This window comes from Rhynchophorus ferrugineus, unplaced genomic scaffold (genome assembly GCF_030347505.1).
Source record: "Rhynchophorus ferrugineus isolate W39M unplaced genomic scaffold, kcgeb_rfMv2 rfM5, whole genome shotgun sequence".
In the NCBI taxonomy this organism is placed as follows: Eukaryota; Metazoa; Arthropoda; class Insecta; order Coleoptera; family Curculionidae; genus Rhynchophorus; species Rhynchophorus ferrugineus.
The window spans coordinates 14,476,424-14,499,021 of NW_027472584.1; the positions used below are offsets into that span (position 1 = coordinate 14,476,424).

General features: G+C 30.9%; 1 protein-coding gene across 2 annotated transcripts in view; it reads right to left on the bottom strand.

Annotated features, from left to right (window-relative positions):
• PlexB (Plexin B) overlaps positions 1-22,598 on the bottom strand; it is a 385,819-nt gene that overhangs the window by 281,950 nt on the left and 81,271 nt on the right. For both annotated transcript variants that reach the window (XM_076404883.1, XM_076404880.1), the window contains exon 2: positions 8,165-8,195. The gene's annotated coding sequence lies outside the window, so the exon portion shown is untranslated. The remainder of the gene's footprint in view (positions 1-8,164; positions 8,196-22,598) is intronic.

Here is a 22,598-nt window from a genome sequence, read left to right on the forward strand (position 1 = left end):
CCGATTTCTCGGTCAATTATGGATCGAAATTGTTTTTATTCGAAAGAGTGCACTTCCAAGATGGTCCCATTGGAACCAAATCAGGATGAGGGAAGGGTGATCGAGGGAAAACCTCAAATTTCACATACAATGTTTTCACATATTTTTTATCTAAGATAACCAGATATTTGTGTATAATGTTACTGCTGAATTGATATGATGAAAAATCGGAAGTAACTCAGTGTAAACGCCATTAAGTTTGCTTTTTAAGCACTAACCATATCATATGACAAGTCGTAAAAACATTGCAGGCAAGTGTTTCTATGATGTCTTCTGTCAAATCACTTAGACTAGGTAGCGGACCCCAGAGCCTGAAACGTTCCTTATCTTCAATCATTGTCTTTTTATTCCTATTTTTGCTAATACGGGCTGTGGTTTTACTTGGGCTAACGATTGAATACTTAAGAAAATAACTACGTAATTTATTGAGTAAATGTTTAGCACTGGAAAGAGAATAATAAAATATTTTTAACACAAAAAAAAACATTTCAAAATAAAATATGTACATAATAATCGTTGTAATAACTAAATTAAAACAAACAAAACTTATTGAACCTATCTACTACACGTATTTTATATTCTACTATATATACACAATTTAGCTTAATACCTGCTAATAAAACCTATTTATCTATTTAAAATATTATTTTAACTATTGCCAACTGATCAGTTTGAAGTCAGTACCGAGCTCAAACAATACAAAAATAATAATATAATTTTGTAACATATATACAACTGAGGTAGGTAGAAGGTACGGTGGAAATAATATTCAAATACACCATCATTTTGTTTTAAAGCTTGTTCTAAATGACCAGCCAATGCTTCAAAATACTGCGTACCTAATTTAAGATAATTTTATATATTAATATTTTTGGTGGCTTTTAACATTTGTATTTTCTATCATTTATAATTTTATATTTCTAACTTAACAAATATTTCTCTTCCCAACCATTGTGTTATATTGTTTAAGACAGAACAATTTTGTTGCAATTTATTCGCTATAAATAAATCTGATAAGCATGGGGTTTTATTTGGCCAACCAGTCGGTTAGTTTTTTGCAGTTCATTACCTTTAGCTGTTGTCAAACTAGACCAGCACCTTGTATTTTTAGCATTGGAATCGCTATCAATTATAAATATTTTCCTATAGTATTTAGGATGTTCAAATATTTTTTCTATTTTAATTGTATGGTGAAGCGTAATATTGTACATGTTTAACTAATTTTTGTAATTAGAATTAAATGAAGAATACTGTATATTAATAAATGTCCTTATTATTTAATAAATAATATTGAATTTGCGCTTAAATATTGTAAAAATATACTCCATAGACAACAAATACTTCTAGCTCTACACTGCAAAAAAACAGCTTTACTGTACACAAAATGTTATAATAATAAATACTCAATATATTTTTACTCAACATTAGTAAAAACATTATTTTAAATATTAAATAAATAATTTTTCAAAAACATCTAATATACAGAATTGATTGTATATAATTCATAATCATCCACCGTCCATCGTATTACTCGTATTTCAAAATATTTTCTACATGCTATATAAAACCATCTAAAAAAGTAGATACAATACATCAAGAGAACTATTAAAACCGTAATTATATATCAGACAACTGACTTGTTGATTTTGCAGAACGTAAACTAAATGCATCTTTAATAGACTCTCGTATAGGTTGGGATGATTCACAATATTCATCGTTGCTTAACATTTTAACCAGTATAAAAGTTCATTAAGGCCTTTTTATATCTTATTCGAAGCCAATAAAAGATTATTGTCGACCGATAATAGCATTTTATCATCAATAAGTGTTCCAAACGTGCGTCTTTGTATCATCAGAAAGTATTCGTTTAAGAAATTTGAACTACAGTTATGAGAAATGACGTTAAAACAAAGAATCTTCATTTAACGTCGTATCTATTGTTTTTACGGATCATGATTACAATAAATGTATCCTGAACATAAGTTATAAAATATGAAAGGTTTTAAAATAATAAAAGCTTTTTGTTCTACTTCAAAGCTATTTTATTTTACGAAAAGAAGTGAAGAAGTCCAGGGCTCGATCAGTTGTGCGATATAATAGCTCCATCTATATCTAAAGAATCGACCAAATTAATGATAGTGGTTGGTCTCCCGTGAAAAATTATTTGAGTATGGCGTGTTAATTATCTTCTAAATAGTACGGTTTTTACTAAAATTTCCATGAAATATCCTGTATGGAATGGATGTAAATTGGTCGACACCCTAAATTAAGCAATGAAAGCAAAATGATCTTCAATCTTCAAGCCAATCTGGACATGTGACATTCAACATGGGGCACAGCGACCATCAGCAATATTGAAATATTAGAAAGATTCCAGAGCAAAGCATTAATGTTCAATATTCCCCAAAGCATGAGCCACAGATGAAAATATAAAACGCAAACACCTTGCAGCAACCACGAATAGTGGTATTAACAAGTTCTATGCACCAGCAGTAGGTCAGCGTACCGTGCAGATCTAAATACAATTGAAAATATTTCAGGAATCAGGATTGTGATTGATGAAGAAAAACTACAAAATTAATAATATCTTCTCCAATTTAAATATAAAATGGCATCTTATTACCTCCATATTTCATACATTGTACTAAATTGAAATAAGTACCGAAGTTGTTAAAAAGATATATAAAAAATAGAAAACAATACATATCTAGATGGGCTAAAATAACAGTGAACGGACGTAATCACGATGTATAACGTATTACCTATTGCAGTTTGTAAATTCGTCGGACAGTATTTTTCCTTGTCATTTTATACGAGTTAAAAAGAAATACAGTGCTGTCTACGGCGTCCAACCATGTAACCGAATTAGCCTATGAAATTCGTCTGGTTGTCAAATGGCTGCAAAATTCTTCAAAACATTAGTGGTAATAATTAGAGGTTGTAAACTGGCAAACGTTGTTACCTCGCTTTGCTTGTTTTTATAAATTTAAAATCGCTGCTCAATATATGTGATTCTTGAAGGTCGCTCTGATTAAAAATATCGAAGTCAATAAATAGTTAGAAACTATTAGTTAGATTGCGTTTCTAATCAGTTATGCTACCTTAATGTTAGTTCTAGTCTATATCAGATTTATGAAATGTATAAAAACAGTGGGTAGATTTTTCGATAAAAACATAATTTATTACAATTATTTCGGAGAAAACTGTTAGTCTGGGAAGTATCCATAGAAAACGTCATCGGCTCTCTTCAAATCTCCTCAAACACTGTTAGAAAATATACGATTTAAATAATGTAAAGAGAACCCACGAAGAACGGAACTTCCAGACATTGCTTACAATTAGACAAAAATACTATTTCGTAAAAAAATATAATAATAATAATAATATAAAATAATAAAGTTAAGGAAGATTTGTTATTTCAATTTATGGTATGGTATTTATTAATTAGACAAAAATACTATTTTGTAAAAAAATATAATAATAATAATAATGATAATAATATAAAATAATAAAGTTAAGGAAGATTTGTTATTTCAATTTATCGTATGGTATTTATTAATTAGACAAAAATACTATTTTGTAAAAAAATATAATAATAATAATAATAATAATATAAAATAATAAAGTTAAGGAAGATTTGTTATTTCAATTTATCGTATGATATTTATTAATTAGACAAAAATACTATTTTGTAAAAAAATATAATAATAATAATAATAATATAAAATAATAAAGTTAAGGAAGATTTATTATTTCAAATTATGGTATGGTATTTATCAACAAATGGTTATTTCAAAATAGAATATTAGCGCTAATAAAATAAGTGTAACGAGAACAAAAGTTGATGAGAAATGTAAAAATTAAGAATTAAACTTAATTAGGCAACATTGAACCGTTGTGAGGTCATAAATATTAATATTGATGTCAGGCACTGGCTGTTTTATTGGCAGGACTATATTCTTTCACAACACTGAATTTATCAATTTTATTAATATTTAATATATACATAATTATTATTAGAAGCATAAGTAATCGATGAAATAAATAAATATATACGATAAAATTATCAAAATAATAAATGTAAATAATGCTCAAAAATGTTTACACTAAAATCTATAAATCTAAACTAACTAAAACTAACTTGACATAAAGCAACAAAAAGCTATTTAAGGAAGATAATCGCCCTGGAAGCTCTAAGAGGACAAGATGTATCTAAGAGATCCAAAACCCCAGGATGTCACTCAGCCATTACCCCAGGCCGCCTTAAGGAACTCAAACCCCGAGGGCATAACTCCCTGTGTCTGGAAATCTCCAGTCCCACGAGGGGTACAAAAAACGGAACATAAAAATTATTTTAAAAGATCCTTCGACAGTTTTTGATAAAACAAAATTTAAATTGCAGGAACGAAATGACATTGCAAAAGTTATCAGCTTTTATCAACAAAAACTGCAAAAATGACGATATATAGGGAATTTATTTGGCCATGACAGCTGTATAATCATAATTCTTTATCTATTACAAATGTTTAACTTATTTTAATATTTATTTATGACTAATCAATATACTTCCCAAAAACTATAAATGTTCTCCTGATGTTATCTGATAGAAAACAGCGAAAATTTACAAAAAATATTAGAAGAAAAATATATAAATAAAATATATGCACCTTAAAACGATTTGTCAAATTATTATTTATTATAGCAATCTAGTAAATTAACACTAATAAACTATTTGTTTTATCCTAATTGGTTTGTCCTACTGTTTTGAAATTATAAATGGTTAATTGAAAAGCCCCGGCCTGACACATAGACGACGCTACTAAAATTAAATCCATATGTTTTTTAGTTAGCCTTAACCCTCAAAAGATGCGTGTATAAATTTGACAGCTGTCGGATCATTAGTTTGCGAATTGTAGCATTTTGAGTGATGCAAATGTTGTTATTGAGAAAAAAAAGGATAAAAAGGAATTTCGCGTGTTGATAAAATATTGCTTTTTGAAGGAAAAAAATTCAGTTGAAGCAAAAACTTGGCTTGATACCAAGTTTCTGGACACTGCCCCAGGAAAATCTACAATCGAGGATTGGTATGCTAAGTTTAGACGTGGTGAAATGAGCACCAGAGAGGGTGAACGCAGTGGACGCCCAAAAGAGGTTGTTACCGACGAAAACATTTAAAAAATCCACAAAATTATTTTGAATGACCGTAAATTGTGTGCAAGGTGGGTGCCACGCGAGCTCACTTTTGACCAAACATAACGACGAGTTGATGATTCGGAGTAGTGCTTGAAGATGATCAAGCGTAATAAACCCGAGTTTTTGCGTCGATATGTGATAATGGATGAAACATGGCACCATCATTTCACTCCGAAGTCCAATGGACAGTCATCCGAGTGGACTGCATACGATGAACCCGCTCCAAAGCGTGGGAAAATGCAACAGTCGGCTGGCAAGGTTATGGCGTCTGTATTTTGGAATGCGCATGGAATAATTGTCATTGACTACCTTGAAAAAGGAAGGACCATCAACAGTGACTATTACATAGCGTTATTGGACCGTTTGAAAGACGAAATCGCCGAAGAACGGATGCATTTGAAGAAAAAGAAAGTGCTGCTCCATCAAGACAATGCACCGTGACACAAGTCAGTAAAAACGATCGCAAACATTCATGAACTGGGCTTCAGATTTCTTCCTCATCCACCGTACTCCCCAGATCTGGCCCCCAGCAACTATTTCCTGTTCTCAGATCTTAAAACAGTGCTCGCTGGCAGGAAATTTTCGTCGAATGAAGAGGTGATCGCCGAAACTGAGGCGTATTTTGAAACAAAGGACAAATCGTACTACAAAAATCGAAAAGTTGGAGGGTCGCTATAATCAGTGTATCACCCTTGAAGAGAATTATGTTGAATAAAAAAACTAATTTTGCCAAAAAATGTGTTTTAGAATGGTAAGCCGGGGACTTTTCAATTGACCTGTTAAAGAACTTATGTAACACTGTTTTCAATGTGCACTGTGTTTTACATATAACTTCACAGAACTAGATCAAATAGTTTCATTTTTTTAATTTTCTGACTAAACCATCAAGGAGCTGGGAACGTCAACATCGATCTGCTGAATAAGCTTCTGTTTATGTCTTTGGGCATAGTCCTTAATAACATTATCGACAGTTTCTACCTTGAGGTCCTTATGCAGATTGTCGTTACGAATGTACTATAGAGCATCAACATTACCACGCGGTACTTTTGGAATATTTGTATGATATTTCTATTGTTTTGGCTGGTACAACCTCAAAGTTCAACACCATAAGTCCGCTCTGGTTTCAACACTCGTTGGCAAAGCAAAAACTTATTGTACACTGACAGGGCTGAATACCTACCCAATAATCAGTACATTTGTTGTAGTTCAGCTTGAGTCCTTTACATTCTTTCTTAACATGTGGCTTCCATTTAAGTTTAACATCAGGAGTCGTAACAAGATAATTGGCTATATATCTATACGGAACCCCTTGCTGATTTATATATATTTATATATTATATATATATATATATATATATATATATATATATATATATATATATATATATATATTTGCCTGTGATTATTTTGATTCATTTTGATGGTTCATTTTTCTATGTGGTAATAGCTGTTTGTAACTTTTCAGTTAATTCCGTATTGTTATCTCCAGTGGCTAGGATGCAATGTCATCTACAGATGTAGTAACAACATTTTCACACACAGCAGATAAAAGAGTGGTCAAAATAGACTTCCCTATAGCACACCTGCTTGTATTTTCCTCAAGACTTCTTCAAGAATAGGCATCTTGTTTAACTCTGAAGTATCCGTCAGTTATATATGACATGTCATTTTTTATATTAATGTTATGCTCTAAACCCTCATGCCAAAATTGATAGAAGCCTTTATCGAAAAATATTCCCGAACAAACTTTATTTTCTTCTAGTGATTATTCTATGATATTGGTTATTCTGTGAATTTGATAAATCGTGGAATGTTGTTTCTTGAAATCAAATTGATGCTCTGGAAGACATGCTTTTCTCAATGATTGGTTTTATCGTTTTATATAGAAGTTTTCAAATAATTTGGCAATAGTGATATTGGCCGGTATGACGCTGTTTCATAAGGTGGATTTCCTAGTTTAGGAATCATAATTACTTCGGCCACCTTCTACAGTTGTCGTATACACTGTAGTCTAAATAAAGCATTTATTAGGTTAGTGATCTTAATTAGTGGATTTCTTGGAAGTTTCTTTAATATTTTTCCGGTAGTAAGGTCAAAACTAGAATCCTTTTTGCGCTAACACCATTTTTACGTAAGTCTACGTAGAAATTCACTCATGGTGTTAGAAAATTATGAATTTATATTATCAGTTCTAATGTAAGTTATAATCAGTTTAAATAAGTATTATATAATTATTAATTTGTGTATTTAAATTTATGATAATTTCTAAAGAAATAAGAATGAAAAATTTAAAAATAAATTGAGCGATATAATATTAATTTGTTATAGTATTGATAACATTTCATAAAATTATATGAAATAAATATAACATTAGGTGATTTTATGTAATTCTGATCATCTAAATCTATTGATGAAGGCAGTAAGTATCAATTTGAAACCACTGTTAAATAACTTAATAAAGGGCAAATCATGGATCGGTCAAAATCGTACTTTCGACATTCATTACTTTAATATACTTGTTTGATATGAAATAATCAGCTGTTCAAACCCATCAAACACTTTTAGAAACTTATAGTAATGTTTCTCCATCCACCCCTTTTGTCGTTTTGTGTTCCAACTATTTGAAAGTAATGATTTTGATGTTAATGTCAAATAAAAGGCCTCAAAAACCAGTAAAGACATTGAATTGCAAGACTTATTGGACGAAAATACCAGGTCAGGCTCAACAAAAAAACATTTAGGCAGCTTCGCATAAAAGAAAGGAAAGTTTCAAAAAAAGACAAAAGCCATGTATGTTTGTTGATTAATTCTAAGTGATTCTATTGAAAGTAATTCAATACAAGTTCAATATCACAATAAATATTATTAAAAATTCTGAATTGCTTGTGGCTAAGAACTACATCTAATAAGTAAATAAAATAATTGTTATTACCTTCATTTTCACCCGTTTAATGTTGATGAAACTGAAACAGAAAGAAAATTATAATTAATATCAAAATAGAATATTTTAAAGATCTCTATAGTAAAAGAAAATTACTCTAATGATCATTGATATTTAAAGTAATATTTTCTATCCAAACACATATAATCCATATACTAGTGTCAATTATTTATTCATATGAATCAACATTTATAAACCAAAAAATTAAAAATAGAGTATTGTTATAAAAAAATTAAAATATTTATTAAAGCTAGCTAAGAAAGTTTAATTCTGTTGTGGTAGCTACTGGCTGAGGTTCCAACACGTCTTAATCAAGCTGGCTCCTGTCTTTATTCTTTTGCGGGATATATTTGAGGGAAAAGGGTCACGTCTAGCATTAGCTTCAAATGATGGTGAAGATATGTATTAGACGATGAGTTGAAAATACAGAGCCGGCAGTATCGTCTATACATTATAGCAGCAAACCCTTTATTTGCAGGTTTTAATCACTGGTCTGGACTTACAACCTCTTACGTGCTTACGTGTAGTTTTGTCAGAGATATCTATTGGTGAACAATCAATACCAACAAGTATTAAACAACCCAACCTAACTGTTAAATTCGATGGCTTTGATATTTCTCTATGTAGTGTAATACGAGCTACTAAAATCGAATGTTACCGTTACTGTAAATTCCACTAGGTGCTGTTACAAAAAAGATCAGACTGAAAAATACTGAATACTTCTTCTGGTTCGACAAGACAAATCCCGTGTCCTTAGAACTTTATTAATACTCCAGCTTCTAACGAAGAATCTAACAGTCACCATAGCACCTTCGGTTTAGGTAAACTTAACAGACAGACAGAAGAAGAAATTGACAAATGGTGAAATCGTGAACAAGTGTTTGATAGATTAGAAATTAACAATTTCGTAATTTACTTGAACAGTTATTCTGATAATGAATTTGACAGTGACTGTATGAAACTTTTTTACCAACACGGAGTAATTAGAACATAAATAAGATGACTAAGTAATTAATATAGGATAAATGTAGAAAAGCATATTGTAGAGTGTAATAAAGTTTTTTGTAATTGTTTAGAATATACAAGAGAATTAGGTTAGAATTTATGAGGAGAGAACTAAAACTATTTTGCAGATATGGCTATGCATTAGGGAAAATGCAGTGATTATTATGCAGGAAACTAATAGTATGCAGGAAAAAGTACATAGATAGTAACAGAAGAAATTAAGGAAGAATACAGCGATATCAAAATGATTTGACAAGGAAACACAAAGAGGAAACAAAAACTAAAGGTTCATCGATAATATATGCATCAGATGTAGTACAATGTTAAAATAAATTATATTTTATAACGTTATTTTTGTTACATTAATTTATTTACATTAGTATTTTGTTATGTCAGAGTTAAAATAAACTAAAACTTAAACTTGATGCGACAACATTGCGACGTCATAAATTTTAATGACGTGTACTGGCTATTTTATTCAAAGGACTATAGTCAGTAAATTGGGCAGCGAATTGGTACCTCACCTAAAATTTTCCGCAAATGTTGTCTCCCATAACTAATTCCTGTTCCCAAACCTGAAGAATGGGTTGGGCGATAAGAGATTTGAATCGAATAAATACGCCTATTTTGAGGATATTGAGAAATCCTATTATTCAAAGAAATAGATATTGTAAAATATACAATTTTACTCAACAAATATAATTTTAAATTGAAACAATGTCCAGAATACATGAAAACAACTAATAAATTAGTGTTGGAATTTAAAATAACACTGCAGTGAGAGACAACCTTTTTATCGACAGAAAAAGTTCATCAAAAGTTTCCGACACCACTCGACTGACTTTCAGTAACATTTCTCTTTGAATTAAAAAGGAAAAGTAAAACTTCCTGCAAATGGTAGGGTCTGCAAATTTTCGCTCATAATTTGATATCTTATGAGAAAATATATTTTGTTTACTTTAGCCAACGAAATTTAAAAAAAATAAAGCCGAATGACAAAACTTTGACATAAATATAATTACAGAAGTGTCCGATGCATAAGTTACGTCCCATTAAAATATTAAAATTATTTCACAGTCCTGCTTTTTCTTTTCAAAATATTCCGCATCCGCTATATGGAATGCTAATAAATAGTAGTTCTATTTCTTTATCTAAAAAATAAAACATGTCCGTTATTACAAATTGCAACTCGATTTTGCAGCTGTCTTGTCCTATCGGTAACGTTCTACATTATCATAAACAAACCAGTTAAATTTACCAAGCATATTTACAGGATATATAATAACAATTTTCAGCTTTTCTTGCTTAATTGTACAATCAAATTACAGAACCGAATGCAAATTCTATTTGGAGCATCCTATTTATGTTTGTTTTTATTGTTTCAACGAAAACATATTTATCCGACTCGATTTTACCAACATTCTCATTAATAAACCCTGAATTTTAACAAAGAAGTTGTTAATAATGAATTCTTGTTTAAAACATATTATATAAATATTGATTTTACTAGGATATTCGATAAGTTCGTGAAGTACATTCATAAGAATAGAACCAAAATGTTGCGCGTTAATTCATCATTGTGAATGAGACTAAACTGTTTCAATTTAACCTCCCTAGAGAAATAAAAGAACTAATAAGGTACAAGAACCGATTAGCGAGAAGAGCTCGCGCCACTATGGATCCCGAGGATAAACACACGGCGCAACGTGCAATCAGAGAAGTCAGGGATAGGGTTAGAGCATGAAATGAGAAGAAATGGGAATCACTTCTTCAAAATCTAGGCAACCCCACTGCCCCAAATGACCTCTGGCGTGCCGCCAAAAGCATAATGGGAAAAAATTCGAACGCAATCCCCCCACTGAAAGCTGATTCCTCTACGGATATCGCCTTCACAAATTCAGAAAAATCCGGGCTCCTCGCAAACGCGTTCGAGAACCAAATGAAATGCAATCCTTCTCTGGATCCACCTCAACAGACATTATCCATCATAAACGACACTATCCCCTATCTAAAGAGACCCCTCCCAGAGACCTTCAGTTCTCCATAAAACGTCTGTCTTCTAAAAAAGCTCCAGGTCCAGATAGTATAACAGTAAACCATCTAAAAAACCTAACTAGCAAGCAACTATCCAAACTTGCTAACATTATCAACTCCATCCTGAGGTTAAAGCATTTCCCAAGGAACTGGAAAAATGCGCTTGTCGCTGTCATTCCTAAAAAAATGCCAAGTTCAGTCCATATGATTACAGACCCATCAGTCGCCTGATTAGTTCACTCTCCAAACTTGCCGAAAAAGCGATATTAAACGCTTTAAACGATTTTACAGACGCATATCACATAATCCCGAACGAACGATTCAGTTTCTGCGCCAAACACTCATGCCTCCATCAAGCTGCCCGCGTAGCAGCAACTATCCACCAGGCACTGATAAAAGGTCGAAAACCGGAGCCATCTTCTTAGATGTCTCCAAAGCTTTCGATCAAGTATGGCACCATGGTCTAATATTTAAAGCTAAACAGCTAGGTCTACCGAATGACCTAATATCCCTGATAAATTCATACTTGGTCCTTTCAGGTGAGGATTGGTGACGCAATCTCCTCTCGTAAACAAATTTCCGTCCCGCTCCGTTAGAGTCCCGCAAGGCGCTCCACTAGCCCCAGCACTATTCAGACTTTATATGGCTGATTTCCCGCTCAACAAACTTTCTCACACAGTATTTTACGCAGACGATACCGCTTTCTTCAGAACCGGTTACTGTCCTGATGCTATTCGCAACAGACTCCAAGTACAGCCGAACCAAGCGATAGCGTGGTATAAATTCTGGCGGCTACAAATAAACCCGAGCAAAACTCAGGCTATTCTGTTCCACTGCAAGAAGGAGTTCCGCGCCTATCGCCTCCAAATCGATTAAGTCCCTATCCCATGGCTCCAGAAAGTTTCATACCTCGGTCTCCAGTTCGACCGCAGATTCCAATGGTCAGTCGAAATTCAGCACGCTATTTGCAAAGGAAATGGCGTGTACAGCCTACTATTTCCACTACTCTGCAGAAAAAGCAAGCTTCCAATCCTACAGAAAGCGACGCTGTATAAAATTCTAGTCCGTCCAATCTGCCTCAATGGAGCACAGATGTGGTACAGGTATGTCTCGGAGTCCATGTTACTCAGAACCCCATGGTTCATGAGGAACGTCAATACACACCTGGAATCAGGCATCCCGTTTGTGAAAAATTTCATAAACATGCTCCGTGTGAGGTTCTCCACAGAAACCTTAGAACACGATAACACCTTAATAAAATCCCTACCCGTCCACAAACCCCGGTAGTAAAAAAACTACGACAGTCCCAGTCGTAACCCAGGGTCTCTGTCGCCCGCAAAACAACCATATCCCGAACCTGAAGCGACATCAGCCGAAGACCATTTGGTTCTAGCTAGTCAACCTAGTAAATGAAAAAACAAGATATGAGGACCAAGTTCATGTTTGGAAATCTAAAAATGTGTCAGTATTTTTATATCAAATCTTGTCTCATGCGTCCAATTTCGCCAAACTGGTAAAATAATAAATCCAGATTATTATTGTAATCTTTTGAACTAGTTCAATGCAAGACTATATTTATTAAAAAAATGTTTTTTGTCAAGGCAATGCACCTGCTTATATAGTTTAAAAATATTTTTATCAAATGAAGATGCAATAATCAATGGAAAAAGTGTATTACAGTTGAATAAAATCTATAGGCTATAATTATAAACTAAACATATTTTTTGTTATTTCCATTTTATTTCAGCGAACTTACTGAATATACTAATTTTATATATAAATTTCAAGATAATAATTCACATTTAAATACGCAAACCTAACATAACTTGATAATTATTAAATGTTTTGTAAAATTTAATTAGGACCAATTAGGTTCGTAAATTTTAATACGTAGTTGTTATATTAAACGACTAGCGCCTCTTCTTTCTGTTAAATAAATAGTTTTTGAAGTAAATTTATTTACCTTTTTGATTTATCAATTATAAATAGTTATATTAAACTGTTTTTATTAGATCAACTTTGCTTTACAAATTTAACTGTCGTTCAAAATCAACTACTATCAACTACATTCTGAACTGAATGCATACAAATTAGCCATATTTTGGAGCACTCGATTTAGTAATGGTAGTGAACACAACTTGAAAGGTAAACCACGTATTGGCAGCCCTATAGATTGTCGTAATGGCAAAATAAGCCAAAAAATGGCCTTGTGTCAAACTGTTATGCGGCAACTTTTTTTGCGGCAATTTAAATTTAAGCAAATCATTTAGAGTTTCTGGTGCCAATAATTTAGTATATTTGTTGCAAACTTCTTTCAACTGTTTACCAGTCTTATAAACTCACATGATATCATGTAAAATATCATTTTGCAAATTTCAAGAGAACCACCTTTTCTGTTGGTTTATAGTATATTGATTTCAATTTTATTGTAGACAAATTAAAAATAAAATTATGAAATATTCAGAATAATCATCTTTTAATATAAAATTGTACCTGTTAAATTGTAGAGAACCCCGGGTTGCTGATCCACACAAGAAGTATGACAGCATGTAACTAAACAGTGACCTTTATCTCTTATTAAGGAATTGGTTTATTTGAGTTTATTCTTAGTTCATATAACTGAACAACAACGTCGATATTAATTAATTTATAGAGAGATCATTATAAATAATTAATAAGTGAAACATTGTTTATCAGTGTGACTTTAAAAGGTCACTTATCAAATATCAATCATCAATCATATAATATCTCTTCTGCCTGATAATCTTTGAACTTAGTTCCACTTCTGTATACATTTATAAAACATTGAACTTCATAAATCAAACACAAACTTAACAGCCAAAACACGATGAGGGATTTTATGGAATCAAACTGAGATTTAATAATGAAAATGATCTGCATTTCTATTGATGTAGATGCTAGAAAAAATTCCTTTACATTTGGGTTTTTATTTCATAAACACGGTCAATCAGCAAACATAAAATAAGTTTAATATATGGTCTTCAATTGCAGAACTATTTGAACAAAGTTAAGCAGGTTCAATAGCTTTCCAGTGTTTCAAAAGAAAATACTAAAGAATATTATCTATAAAGAATATTATATAATGAAGATATTCATAGACTACTTGAGAGACCATGTCAACAGGTTCCTGATTGGGGAGTTATTTTCGGTTTATCCTAATGGATAGATCTGTAGCGATCTTGACGCATGTCGGATTATACATCTTAGAATAACGGCCTACAAAATACCCAGACATTAAAAAACGTCAGGGGTGCCAGCAGCGACGTCCAGTAACCAATAACGAAGAACTGGTAACCCCGAGACGTTAATCTCGGAGATCATTGAAGGGTATTTCAAATAATTCTGTCACTGACCATCGTTCAGTTCGGACGCAGGTTTCTTTTTTCTCTATTACATTTCTATATTTTGTATAACGTCAATAAATAACGGTGACATCCTGTAACCATCACTGTTTTATTTAGTCATACTCCTTTCACCGAGCCATAACGACCCCCAAAGCTCTTTAGAGTTGGATATATCTAGTACTAATTCTTCAGTGGAGTTTTAAGTCCTTCAGTTTTAACTTCAATATTATAACGGGTTTGAAAGATAACAGTATATAGAACATTACAGATCTAAAATATAAAATATTTGTAACAAAATTGAACCGACTTTAAAAAAATACATAAAGAATTCACTAAAAAGTAAGAAATAATCAAACTCAGATTGCTAAAACAAAATATGTACTTAATAATAATTGTAATAACTAAATAAAAATAAACAAAAATCTTATTTAACCCATTTAGTACATGTATTTTATATTCTACTATATAAACAAAATTTAGCTTAATACCTACCTAAACCTATTTATCTATTTATAATATTATTTTAACTACCACCAACTGATTACTTTGAAGTCGGTGCCAAACCCAAACAGTTATATTACTTTGGATTTGTTTTCTCTTAATTTAATTTTGTGTATATCACAAAATTATATTATTATTTTTGTATTGGAAATTGGACTGGAAAACATTTTTAGCGACTGTGTAAAAATTGGGTAAGGAGATTGGTTTAGAACTTTCGAGTCATCCAATATAGAGCTCAGACCTTGCCCCACCTGACTATTACATATTCGGACTAGCAAAACTCTGCTGAAAAAAAATCGTAAAAAAACTAAAATTACATTCTTAATTTAAAATCACCAAAAACAAATATAACACATATCCCTAAATGTTAGTTTGTTTTAAGTGTTAGGTAAATTTAAATAATTAAAAAATACAACAGCTCAGGGGCATTGCCACTTGCTCTCCTAATAATATTAGAGATCAGTGAACTAGGAGGAATCATTAGGACAATCCATAAATAAAAATTGCAGTAAATTAAGTTCCATTTCAAATTTCCTTAAGATTAAATAAATTTTTAGGGTAAATTGATATGGCTCGGTGAATGGAGGTAATTCGAAATGAAACAGTCTTGTTTACATTATGTGACCGTTAATTATTGAAGTAATATAAAAATGTGGAAAATACAAAATAGATAAAAACGGATGGCAGCGGTGTTACCTGGTGACGAGGCTTGGGCAGTCGATGGTGGCACGTCTAAACCAAACGATGGTCGGGTACTGAATGATTGGAGATACCCTTCAATAACATCCCAGATAAACGTCTCGGGGTTGCCAGCTATTCGTTATCGGGTTCTAGTTTGTGCTGCTGGCACCCCACCCGTGTTCAACATCTGGGATTATATTTCTGGGTATTCTGTAGACCGTTATTCCACTATGTAAAATTCGACATGCCTCAAAGTCGCTACAAATTATTATCCATATCCATTAAATAAAAGAAACATATATGGAAAGTACAATAAAAATTAACGTATTTTTAAATGTACATGATAATTTCAACCACATGCTTAATGACCTTTTAAATAAGCCCGAAAAATATATAGTACACGATTTTTAAGGTAAACGTTTGGCTTTGATAGAAAAGGTGTAAAATATATTATGTTTTTTTTTAAATAATTTTTCAGGCCGAAACATTTAATCCAGTATTTCTCTGTATTTAAATTCCCTCTAAAATATTTAATTGTTCAATCCCTCTATAATAGCGATTCATTTTAATAATGACCTCACCAAATTTTTAAAAATAATTAAACAATATTTAACCAAGACGACAAACAAGTTATTTATTGCCAATTGGGAGCAATAGCGCGTCCATCTTCAGAAAAGTTTTTCATATATAAACAAATTATTAAAATATTCAGTACTTATTGAGTTGAAATACCCACGATATCCCATCCTTTCACTAATTTTCGAAGCAAAGGTAATCAACAAATTGTATGATATAGACCTATTGTACAAAAAAATACCTACAGTTTAAATACTACATTATTTTATAGATGATGAAGTAAGTTTATTTACTTTCTTTGCCAAAATCTAGTACTCCTTACTCCATTTTCTACTGTGGCAACACAGAAAATTTAACTGGATGATTCATAAGCGAAATCAAACAACTATTTTATAGAATGATAATATTGTGGTGAATGGTTATACAAATAATAAACATCACTTCTTAAAAATCAACAATATTTTCCTTAGATCAGGACTACTTATCACACAGCAAAAAAGATACTATAAAAGTTTACTATACATTCTTACGCCGCCCTAATGCTAGATAACGCATCAATTTTTGATAAGAAACTATTATTAGCGTTGTTGCTTTATTAATGAAGGCTCGGTGAAATGTCCAGTAAACATGTTTTCGTTGAAACAACAAAGACAAGTCCGGTGACACTAAGTATAATTTGCACGTGATATGAGTTGATAACATAAACTATGCATTTTTATTATAAACTGAATAAATACAATAGAAAATATGAATATCATTAAATATAAATAATAAAAAGGAAATGGAATCAATAATGTACATTATGTCGAAAAAGCACCGTCAATTATTATGACATAATTTATGTTATGTCGCATCCGAAAGTTCTGTCATTAAAATCTACTTATGATTAAATACCATTATGCTAAATTGTAAACACCAATATAAGTTGTTATTATTTGAAAAAAAAATAAAATAAGGAGAAAACTCCATTAATAGAAACGTGTATTGGATTCCAGGTTTTAGTAGGGATGAAAGTGGCCTATACAGCTGATAAATCTTGCTGACCTGGATGGGCCAAAAAAGATTAGAAAACTAATGCAGTTGATGCGTTTGAACCAAGTATTGGAAGGAAAAAATAAAACAATTTTGCATCAATGTTTGACTGCAAGTTATAAAATCTACTTAGAAAAGCTTATATGAGAAATGTCATTAGAATCTTACTGATAGAATCAGGTGATATGTTAGTCTGTACTTATTATAAAGATGAACGCATTCTTGGAAAGCCTTTAAAAAGATGTTATTTCAACATGAAATAGAAATTGTGCAAAAAAAAAAGAGAAAAAATAGTGGTAGATATATTCAAGGGTTAGGCAAACATTACAGGTGAAAATTCGTTAATAATATTAGGATCTGTATAAAAATAGATATATCCATATTTAAAATGTTATCAACTCCTCCTGGAATTGGTAATAACGGAAGTTTTAGATCCTTTCAGATGAAATATATTAAGCAGCAAGAAACATTTCAGTTAAAGTTATATAAATTAAGAATTTTCAAATAGTCATGTTCATGTTTGGACACAAAAAGAGTTAATTAGAAGGTCGAAAAAGTAGTCACCTTTCAAATTAGCGTCTGGAGTCAGTGTTGAAATCTGAGCAAAAAGTTTACGTGTATTGGTCAACGTAAGTTGGTTTAGTTGCAGAAAATCTTGTAAAGTCTTGTATAAATGTCACTATTGGTGACATGATGACCATCAAATTATCATCATCATATTAAATTTTGGATACTAACAATATAGAAACGCAATCTATCATTGTTATAGTGTAACATTGTAGAGAGAGCAATAAACATACAAGTTATGTAATACGGCCCTGACTACCCGGCCAACTGTTCTAAAACTACTGGAAATGGTGAAGGACACAGACGGGTAGGTCTGTTTTCTAATAGATAAGAACCCTCAGCATCGCTTTGTATCGCCATTCAACAAGTCGTCTCTTCTCTCAGTAAAATAAATTTGAAGTAAAATAATAGTTTTGTTTTCTAAACCATTTCACATTTTATAACTGACGCAGTGGGTAGGATTCTAGTGAGATCATAAGGAATTGAATTCCTTCAATTAACCAGAATGGAATTAATTATGGAGAAAAGAAGACGTTGGATTGGCAATCGTTCCGCAGTTACTCGAAGCATTCCTTGGTGTAGTTCCAGTGGAGTTCTTACAAAAGTATAACAACTGAAGCTGTAAGGTCACAAAAGATGGACTGAAGATACTCGAAACGTTTCCGTAGTAACAAATGTAATTTTTTAATATTTTTTGTATATTTTTTCAAAATAATATATTTGATGTTTTCAAATATAAATTTTTGATATGCCGGCTTGGTAGCGCAGTGGTAAAGGCGATGGGACGGATTCCTCCTACTGTTGCGATAGCCGCAGGCTCGAATCCTGCTAGGGCATGGTCGTAAATTTATTTTTGTGATTGTTTAAAATTCGTGAATATTCTAGGCAAGAGTGTAAAATCCGACAAGGAAAATGATCCTAGTCACACTATAATTCTATTTTCCACTAAAACAACATTGGTACTATACATAATGTCGTGAAATATATAAAATATATTTGGCTACAATCATTATATTCCCATTATATTATTTATAATTAAACATAGTAAAAAATATAGTGATGGAAAAAACTTTTAAAAATTGTAATGTACGATATAAACTTGAAGGGAATGTACAAAAACAAAACCATCAAAGTTAATTCACAATCAATATATATTATTTATAGAAAAGCAAAATGATGAATTTCTCAAAACTCCTCCGTAAAATAAAGAAGCCGATAATAATAAAAAAAGGCTTTCAGACCTTTAAAAGGTCAAATGATATGTTAATGATTATTTAAACGGAATAACATTAACGTTTTACGAGAGACCATGTTAATACGACCTAACGACATTGTTGCCAACCTGAAAAAGCTTCAGCTGAAATTCAACACGGCTTAAAGGTTATCATTTAAATGGGTATCAATTTTTTTTTTCGTTTCATTCCGTTAAAATCGTTTTAACAGCCGCAAAAGAATGTTTTTAGTATCAAATTTAAATAACAGTTAAGTTCTTTCTGTGTTTTTTCTTCGTTTTATGATGACCGGTTTCCATGGGAGGTCTGAAGATATCGGTATGGACGTTTATGTTTGTAAGATGTAGCAGCTATTGAATTTTAAATATTTTATTGGCTGCACAATGTTTATATAAATGTTTACTTAGTATTCGCGGGGAAACTAATTACTTAACTGCCTTTAAGATTGTCTTTAGTTGTACAATTTATATGCTGTCGATTTTTTCTTAGGATTGTACCTTGTTGTATTTAATTCACATCGATGTAATACACGATAATATTTGATCATTATGACCACAACTGAATTCTGAAAGACCACACATATCCTTATATCCAAGCAAATTACACAGCCTGAATTAATAGGACTGTGAAGTAACTTTGATATATTTATAGTATATGTTCTACTATATATATCAAGTTCTCAAAATATAAATAATATTTTCTTCCTCAGTTTCCAAAATTATATATATATATATATATATATATATATATATATAATTATATTATATAATAAATATTATATTATATAAAAAACCTATGAGTATATATAATCTAGGATAGGAATGTATGGGCAAAAACTCCCCGATCAACAAAAAAAACTTAAAGATAATTCTTCATCTAGTACTCTAATTCGATTATAAAGTATCACTATAAATGATCAACACTTAACAATGATCATGTTATATAAATAATCAACTGATACCAGTTAAGAGGATACAGAGTTGCCTTGTACTGAATAACTGGTGATATGGTTCCTTGGAAAGACCTTAACATATCTACCCCCATCGTTTATTGATGTAATTCAACTTTCAGATTGATTTGAATTGATTCATCTCAGTTAGAACATGATTATTTTGTAATTCTGCATCACATACTCATCTATAAGTGACATTCAACCAGCTTAAATTATATATCGGATATCTTGTGTTAACTAAACATAGAAGCACATTAAAAGAAATTAAGATGGATATAAAAATGTATTAGTTAATTAGAGGAAAATAGATAGGGTGATATAAATCGAAAAGTGATATAAATTAAATACCATTTATCAGAACAAGTCCTAAGTAGATGCACTTAGATATTATAAGAAATGATAATTTACATTGAGACATAAAGAGAGGATCTCCGCTGCACATGCCTCTCATGTTAATACCGAAGCATTTCAGCAGATATTAAATTTTAAAAAAAAATCTGTTATGCGGATGCGCACATTAGGCAATTCTTATTTATTTCTTGTCAGCAGACTTTCGGAGCAATAAAATATAGAAAACAATCAAAATAATTTTCTTCTTGTCAATTATATACCTACAAGAAATAAACAATAAAGAAAAAAGATCCAAAATAAGTTGTTTCAAGTTGATATTCCCATCTCCAGTGATATCAGTGTGCATTGTAGAATATTTCAAATTTGTCAAAAAGTTTCAAAATGTTTCAAAAAGTCTAAAAATTTTAGTACAATAATAAAAAGTGTATTTTTAATGTATTTTGGCAATATTACATTTAAATGTTAACACTCAAGTAAATAAAAAGGTGTTGTATTATGTTTAATATCATAACAAAGTACATATAAGGAATAAGTTTTTACAAAAAAAATTGTACATATTTTTAAATTTCTCATTTATGTTGAATGAAGGTGATATAGTTCACATCATATTTAATGCCAAAGAATAAATATTTCCATTAAAAATTATATTATTGAGCTAATGAAAAATGTTTTATGACCGTCGTAACATAAATACTGTCAGATATCTATTCTTTTAAGAGTTTTGAAAATGTTTGATTACACATAGTTCAACTGCAAAGTTGAAAATGGCGATTCTGACTGAGTACCCGGCAAAAACTAATAATATACAGTAGGTCCAAAAATGTTCTAAAAAAATGTATTCTATCTAGTGTGCGCCAAGTATTACAACTCTTGGATAACAATCCTGTAAGATAAAGACTCAAAGAAATAAAACCACTTAATTTTAAATTGTGAAGTGTAGTAAAAGAAAAAATCATCAGTGCAAAAGCATGAACACAACATATTACCATAGAGCCTAAGTAAGGACCCATAGGTTCTTCTAGATAAACCCGTAGTATATAAATTATTGTAAAACAAATTATAAGTTAGTCAACAACTAGTAACAATGTATTAATTTTAAAAATGTGTTGATAGTTGATATGTAACCCAGACATCAAGCTTATATCTGTCTAGATCACTTTCTAGCCGCGTATTTTTGAAAAGAATAATAGACATGAGACTAATTAAGAAAAACTACTCCACTACATTTATATATATATATATATATATATATATATATATATATATGTATGTATATATATTTCTGTAGAAAGAAAAGCATAATTTGAAGTAAAAAATTACATTTAAAATAACGCAATTTCGCTTTTTTTCCTAGCACTTTAATTTGTATGTTTACAAGTGTTATTTTATATCGATGGTATTCGATTCCCCAATGTAATAATACGTCAATTACACTTTATATAATGAGTTTTATTCTGCATATGTGAATGAGGATCTACAAAAGATTTCTACATGATTGGAATGCCAAACAGATATAAAGAGAGTTCTGATACTACCGAAAAACCAGACGATTTCTCAAAAAAAAAGGAATAATCTCCATCACGGTCAGATTACAAAAAGCCAATACTCTAAAATATCTGGTGTCTTATACACCAAAATGCAACTGATGCATGTTAAGCTGAAATGTGATTTTATCTATATAAGTGTTCAAAACCTAATATGTGTGTGTGATGGCAGACAGAGGTTATATATTTCGAACACTTATATATGTGATAGATAGTGTAGAATGTTATTTCACTGAAACCCAGTGAAGTAAAAGAAACCAGGCATATTGCGAAGCATAAGACATAAGGAATTATAAAAATTATATATATGAAAGAATTTAATATATTAAAACGCGTTTACACACAAATTTACACTTATAATTTTGCTAGACTGTCTCAATAAATCAAAACTACAAAATTACAATTTGGGTAATTTATTAATACAAATATTACAAAGGAGTTTAGGACAAACCTGGATACACTTTTTCGATTACAGTTCGACTGTAACGAAATCTGCACAACATTTTAAGAAATCGTATATACATGTCAAATTATATTTATAACGAATTTACGTATTATTATCAAATGTATTTAATTTCTATATAC